The following is an 8,075-nucleotide window of genomic DNA, read 5'->3' as shown; positions in this document are numbered from 1 at the left end:
TTTTTTGGTTATGGTAAATTTTGTCATGAAACTGGTTTTGCTGGTGCTGAACTATGTTTTCTGACTTCAAGATTTTTTTATAACCTTGGAAGAATCATTAAGTGGACTGAAAGATGAGTTCAGATGACTAACATTTAATAATAATGTTAAATTGTATAGAATGCACTTTATAGCAATGGATATAAACTTACACATTCAGTAACTAGTGTATGCATGTAGATGGAAAAGCTCATGAAGTGACTACAGATAATAAAGAACTGGGTGGTGCAATCGCATGAAAAATACTAGATGCAAGAGCATACAAAAAGAAACCAATATTGTTCATATTTTTGGTGGTACAATCCCCTCCAGCAGAATGTACAACTGGGTAGGAGGGAAGGATTTTAAATGTGGGAAGAGATGAAGAAAAGGTGCCCAGTGATTCACATAAACGTGATGTACAAAAAGGCATATACAGGCTTGGTGTATGGCTATGGGTTTGATTGCAGAGTCATTGGTTGAAATAGAAAAAAAGTGGGGATGGAGATGGTGCGGGGGCTAACATATTGGCTTCCCACCCAGAGGGCGTGGGTTCAAATCCAGGCGGTGTTGAATATTTTTCAGTGGTATCTTGATCCTTACTTGAGGTGCTTTGTGGAGGGCACTTTGAGTGAGTATGTCGTCCGTCGGATGGGACGTTAAACTGCGGACCCCTTTTTGCCTTTCGTAAAGAGTAGGCTAATGCCGACGCTGGGTTTCTCTCCACCCTTCATCCTTTCCTGTCTATCCCCTATGGCGCAAATGACCTCAGTTGTCAGTCGCCTCCCCAAAAAACTACTACTAATAGAAAAAAAGTATTAATACAAAAACATAGAAAATAGCACAGAGAAGAAGCATCATACATACATTAATCTTAGAAAATAACCCATAGGCTGCTGTTGAGATGAAAAAGTGCTTTGCTCTGTACACTTACAGACCCTTAGTAGCAATGTGCTGAATTATTATGACCCAGTCACTATTTGCTATTCACACTGCCGAAGGAGTGACCTGTAACCACAAATACAGGCATTGAGCCACAATAAGTTGCAGCGACCCTGAGGATCCTAATATTATAGCTTGGGCCTCTATAGTGTTATTATTGATACCCTGTATACTATAATAAAACAGCACAGACCATCTTTTCATTGTTTACTCACTTCTTAGAGAAAATTACTTATTTCAAATGCCTTTGATCAGCTAATGAAATGGAGATTTAAGGAAGGGAATGAGTGAAATTAAAAGAGATTACTTGACTACTTACCTCATTTTTAAGTGTTTCATTGGTGTTTTTACAAAAAGTGGGAAATGGGAGCATGTGCTAAACAAAAGGGAAGGGAGATGTTTCCGTCAATATTATAGGCAAGAGTACATCCTAAATGGATTATGTTCACATAGATTTCTCTTATTTGTAATGAAGCTTGTAAAATTACTCCAATATGGCATGCAGGTACATTTACATTTGTTGAAACAAGTAATATCCTTGACATATTCCTCAAAAATTGCAGTGGTATGTCTTATTGATAAAATTTTCAGTATTTTTTCAGAATACTTGGTTTGTCAACTGTAAAATCTTATGCCTATCTCATTTTATCATTCTTTCATATTTCGTAAATTCCTATTGTGTGTGCTTGGGTATCAGCAGTGGGAAAATTTTTGATTCCCTTGAATTACATTCTATTGGAATGAGAAGTATTTCTTAAGTTTTTACTTCAACCTACCCTCAAAATATTCACTTTTCACACATTTTACATGGCGTGTTCAAAAAAAGATGAGACTCAGAATAAATAGTTGATTATATTTGTTACCCTTTATTCATGCATATCGCCTTCAAAATACAGCCTTTGGCTGCCAATACAATGGTCCCAACAATTTTTCCAGCTTTTGAATACAACCTGAAATGCTTCTTATGGGGATAGCCTTTAAGTCTGTGGTACAATTTTTATTGAATGTCTTCATGTTTCAAATTGGTATCCTTTCAAGATGGATTTCAACTTAGGAACAAAGTCTTCTGGAGCAAGATCTGCAGAGGAGGAGAGAGGGGGGTTGGGGGACCAGCAGTGTGTTGTTTTTGGGCAAAATCTAGGTAACAATCGATGATTTGTACATTGGTGCATTTTCATGATGAAAGAACAAAGACTTTTTGTTCGATATTTGTGGTCTATTGTGCAACATGGTGTGTCTTAACCATCTGATAACCTCTTTTGTAGTGCTGCCCATCCACCGATTGTCCTTTGAGGATATCTTGATAATGATTTATCCCTTCCCAATCGAAGAAAAGGTTCAACGTCAACTTCAATTGCAAAATCCGACCTTTTTGGGTGGGGACGGTTCCACTGTGAAGACTGGCTAGGTCATAACCATTAAGCCATGTCTGGTCATCTGTGACAATAATTTAACAGAAGTTTCGGTCATTTGAACAATGGAGCAGTTCCTGGCTGATGATACCAAGCCATTTTTGCCTCTGCTCTTCTTTTAACACTCAAAGTACAAATTTGGATGCAGCAAACTGCATGCCCAAAATTTCTATCAAAATAGTGAAACATGATCTCCCTGACGTGACCCTATGGTTTAAACTCACTAATTCATTCACACTGTTGACGTGGGCATCATTTATTAATGTTGATGAGCGTCTACTTCTTAGTTGTTCAAGTGGTTCTACCTGTGGAAACACTGTCCCCAACTCTTAGTGATTGCCAAAGGACTCTTGAATCATTGTATAAGTTTCATTTGCACTATCCCCAAGGTTAAATCAAATTTCAATACTCACATACCTCTTCTCCAACACCTTCATTCTCACCTAAACAAGAATTTGTACAGCAAGCATGTGCCAGCTTAGGCAAGAATTACTGTCGTGTGAAGACATGTCAAGATAATACCACAAGATAGGCCACAAGCGAGGCAGTGCTTAATATGTCCCAGATGCCGCCAGAAAGTAACACCTCACCGATTCTAATCTGGCAAGCATTTCATGCCTAGAAAGACCAGTCTCATCTTTTTTGTACAGATTTTTTAAATGCAAGTTGAACTTAAATAAATATATAAATGTTATACAAAATAAATAATGTATAATAATAAGTACCATAGTAAAAGTGGACAGCAAATTTTCTCATAATCTTAAAGATGGATGTAACAAATGCTGAAGTTTATTTCATTCAAGAAGTAATGCAAAGTTTGAAGAATCGCAGCACTGTATGCTAATTTACATGATGAACATGAAGAATTAAGCCAATGATTAACATGTAAGAAGAAGTTTTCCTGACTTAATGGTATATATACTTCCAATAAATGTAACAGTTGAAATAGCTAGATTCTATCATTAATTACCACTATGAATGTTATAATCTGGTATTATTCCTGAAAACTGAGACTCGTCCTGGTTTTTATTCACTTATTTGAATCCTTAACTATTTAGAGCTGAAGTTGAACTATATCAGTAATAAAAATGTTACAGCCACTTCAAAGCATTACATTCAGGCTAACTCCATATACATGGTAATAACTGTTAAATTTGGTAAATATCCCCTGCCGCAGCATATCTTTTATGTTTATGGGTGCATTTGGAAACATATCCCCTTAGATTGGTAATGTAGGTGAATGGCACTGGATATGCATGAAGTGAGGTAAACAAGACAGGCTGGAAAACCAAGTGACTTAGGCAAAAGGTGGTAGGTTTTAAAATTTGCAAATTGCTGTCATGAATACAATTTTTAAATACACATACACAAAATGAGAAACATGCTCACAATATTGGCTTCTTACAGTATATGAGTGTGAATTTAATATTGATAATCCCTGTACTTGAGGTTTGTCTTTCTCTCTTAAACATTTTTTTCACATTACATCCTGGATGGCAATTACTCAGTGAAATCTCAATTGAAAAGGTATGTTGGGTTTAGTACTAGGTAACATCTTAACCTCATTTATCAAAACAAGATTGTTGATTCCTCTGGGTTGGTATAATTCTCATAACCCTTGATTGTAATTTCTGAAGTTTTTTAATATTTTCCTTGCTTGCATAAAAAAGAATTGAGGCTATAACAACAGTGAAGAGCTACTATCAATTTTTCTACCAGGAGCCACCTCCAAATCAATAACAAATTACTCTGGATGAAATTGCAATCTTTTAAAGAATTTTTACATACTTAATTGACATGATTTGTAAACCAGAGAGGAAATCAACTATCATGCCAAGGATTTACTCCCTTTTTATTATTCTCGTATTTGACATGTTAATCATGAGCTTCTTATTTGTAAGTCTGGGACGCATTGGAAATGAGTGGCACCCTACTTGATTGGATGGAGAGTTACTTGACTTACAGAGAAGTTGTAGTAAAAATTGATGCATCCAAAAGTAAATGTTTCTATCCATCATCAGGCGTTCCGCAAGGACCACATCTGGGTTCACTATTATTTAACTTATTTACAAACGATATTATAATGGAATTAGACCCAATTCCTTTGCTTTTGTATGCTGATGACTTAAAATTTTTTTTAACAGTTCAATCAATTGATAACTCTGCAAAACTGTCTTTATAGGCTTTAAAACTGGTGTGAGCATAACTATTAAATTTTTAATTTAAAAAAATGCTATTCTGTAACATTCAGCCGGAAAAAGTCCACAGCATCACGAATATAGACTAAGCAACTATCTAATGGCCCGATTAAGAAATATGAAAGACCTCAGGTCATATTTGACTCACAGTTAACCTTCAACCAATATTATAACAATGTTCAATCTAAAGCATACAAATCACTTGAATTTATCTTCCGATACTGTAAATCTTTAAACATATATAGCCTTATTAATTTCTGTTCTCTCTAGTTAGGTCACTCTTTGAATACTACTCTGCTGTTTGGTCACCTAACTACAAGCTCCATATTCATACAATCTACTGTGTTCAAAGAAAATTTGTGTGCAAAATTGCATTCAAATTCAATTTTCACAAAGATCTTCATAGTTACCGTGAAATGTTATCTCTAGTAAATCTTCCCTCCTTGCATAAATGTAGAAAAATTAATAACATAACTTTTCTTTATAAATTACTACATAACAAGATTGATTCCTTAGAACTCCTAAGGGCAATATCTTTGAGAGTACCTTCACATAAGACAAGGTATGAAGCACTCTTTGAAATTAGACATCATGCACAAAACTACTTACTACTCGCCTATTAACCAAATTATGAGAGATGCCAACAGTTGTGATTATATTGAACTACTTTCTCTCTCACCAGGATCCCTTACAAAAATGTTATTAAAAATATTCGAAGAATTTTAGAATGCTAATCATTGCTATGTGGATATCTGTATAAGTCAATATCAACTTTATGTAATTTGTACCAGATTGTTATTGTTTTTTTTTCTTTTCTTTTGTAATTGTAGAACCAGTATATGTTTTTTGCCTTTCTTTATGTAAAGGGTTATTCCCGCTAAATAAATAAATGCATTTATTTGGAGTAATATGTCCACCTCCATTGGTCCTTTATTATTGTATTACAAATAATCAAATCCTCTTGATCAAAAACATAAACTAATGCAATAGCTGCCAACATATTGATAAATGGGAGACCAACAGCAGCAGGACAGAAGACGCAGAGGAAGACAAATTTAGATAGAACAGGAACTTGGAATGTTAGGACAATGTTGAGGACAGGAAAATTAGAGAATATTAAGTGAGAGATGGAAAGGGGAAGTATAGATATTTTAGGTGTATGCGAGGTGAGATGGAAGGATAGCGGGGATTACTGGAGTGATAATTATAGAATAATATACAGCGGCGGGGACAAGAGCCAACGAGGGGTTGCTATGATATTAAATAAAGAGGTAGAAAGAAAGCATAGTCAACATAGAACAGGTAACGGATAGAATATTACTAGTAGGAATAAAAGCAGAACCAACGAACTTGGTCATTGTTCAGGTATACATGCAACCATAAAGAGGAAGAGGTTGATAGGATATACGATCAGTTAGAGGGCATAATCATGTGTCCCTGCAGGGAAACATTTGATAGTGATGGGGGATTGGATGCGATGATAGGCGAAGGAAAATATGGTGACGAGGTGAGGAACTACGGTTTAGGCACGAGGAATGACCGCGGGGAGAAAGCAGTTGGGTTCTGCAGGAGAGAGGTTAGTCATCACCAAAACTTGGTTTAGACACCACAAAAGGCGCAGGTATGCATGGAAAATGCCAGGTGACTGAGAAAGGTATCAGTTAGATTACATTCTATTTAGACACAGGTTTAGGAACAGTGTTATAAATTCGCACAGCTTCCCGGGAGCGGACTCTGACCACAATTTAGTTGTTATGAAATGTAGCGTCCGTTTCAAAAAGATAGGGCAGGGGTGGCAGGTTAGAAAATGGAACATAGAAGCATTAAATGGATTGAAAAGGAAGGAGTACCAACAGGCAGTAGAGGAAATCATGGAGGATGGTAAAGAGCTAAGTACTATCGAAGAAAAATGGGAAAGTATCAAGAAAGGGTTATGGAAAGCCACAAAAGACATTATTGGAACTGTTAACACGAAAAAAACTAGGAAACCATGGATCACGGATGAGATGATTACAAAGATGGATGAGAGGAGAAAATGGAAGAATGTAAATAGAGTTCGGTAAAATGTAAACACAGAGTTTTGTATAATGAAGTACAAAGAGCTAAATAATAAATTGAGACGAGCAACAAATAAAGCAAAAAAAGCATGGTGAAAGACGCAGTGCAAGGATATGGAAATTCTGCATAGGAAGGGTGAAATCGGTGCGCTGTACAGCAAAGTTAAATCTTTATCGGGAAGTAAGAAAGGAAGATCTATGCTAACAGTTAGAGATAAGGCGGGTAAGGTAATAGTTGACACAGGAAAGAGCCAAGAGAGATGGAAGGAATATATAGAAGAACTGTATAGTAAAGAACTTAGACCAACAATATTAGACATAGAAGAGGAACATGATGTTGAGGAAGATGCCTTAGGTCCAGGCGTACTCGATGATGAGATAGAAAGGGCATTAAGGGAGATGAAACTAAATAAGGCCATGGGGATAGATAACATTCCCGCGGAACTATTGAAATGTTTAGGAAAATGTGGGAGGAAGAGGCTATATGGGCTGATTTGTAGTATCTATGAGGAAGGAATCTGGCCGGAATACTTTGTGAGACCAGTGTTAGTTCCTATTATTATTCTGAAAAAGGTAAAGGCTACACCATGTGAGCACAGGACAATAAGGTTGATATCCCACGCAGCTAAAGTTGTTCTCAGGATCATCAACAAAAGGATAAAGAGTAGGGCAAATGATTACTTAGGTGATGATCAGTTTGGGTTTAGGAAGGGGAGAGGTATGCGTGATGCCATTGTAGTTATGAGATCACTAATCGAGAGGAATATATAATACAATTGGGAAGTATTTCCCTGTTTCGTAGATATCAAAAAAGCATTTGATAGACTGAATTGGGAAAAACTCTTGAATATATTGCAGAAAATAGGAATAGAATGGAGAGACAGGAGGCTAATCCGCAACCTGTTCATGTCTCAGACTGCTCAGGTGCGAGTGGGGAACGGGGAGTCGGGATTGACAGTGTTAGGAAGAGGTGTAAGGCAAGGTTGCCCATTATCACCGTTGCTGTTCAACGTATATGAGGAGGAAATGATTAAATAGGCATGGGAAGACTTGGAGGTAAGAATGAAAGTCGGGGGGAATTTGTAAAATCAGTTACGTGCACTGATGACCAAGCTTTAAATATTCAATTGTTCCCGGCTCAACTTTGTGGAAATTCATGTTTATTAAATGAAGAATACAATGTATCTTTCCACTGTCCTTTATTCACGTACAACTAGTTTCAACGCTCAAGCGTCATCATCAGGTACAAATTAATCAAGTTGCAGTCCATTTATATACCAATCATGAGGGAGAGGAGGGGTGGGTGAGAGATGGGGGAGGAGGGGAAAGAAAATGGGGTTGCGATCGGCGTTGATGGGGAAGGGGGAGAGGTGTTAAGCATCAGGAAAGGTGATTGGTTGGTTCACAGTGGGGTGGGAGGTTTGTTGGGTCTTTCTGTGAAGGAAAGG

Source organism: Hetaerina americana, unplaced genomic scaffold, assembly GCF_022747635.1.
Source record: "Hetaerina americana unplaced genomic scaffold, ioHetAmer1.1.p SCAF_60, whole genome shotgun sequence".
NCBI classification, from domain to species: Eukaryota; Metazoa; Arthropoda; class Insecta; order Odonata; family Calopterygidae; genus Hetaerina; species Hetaerina americana.
The sequence above is the reverse complement of the archived record's forward strand: the minus strand, read 5'-3'. Positions refer to the sequence as shown.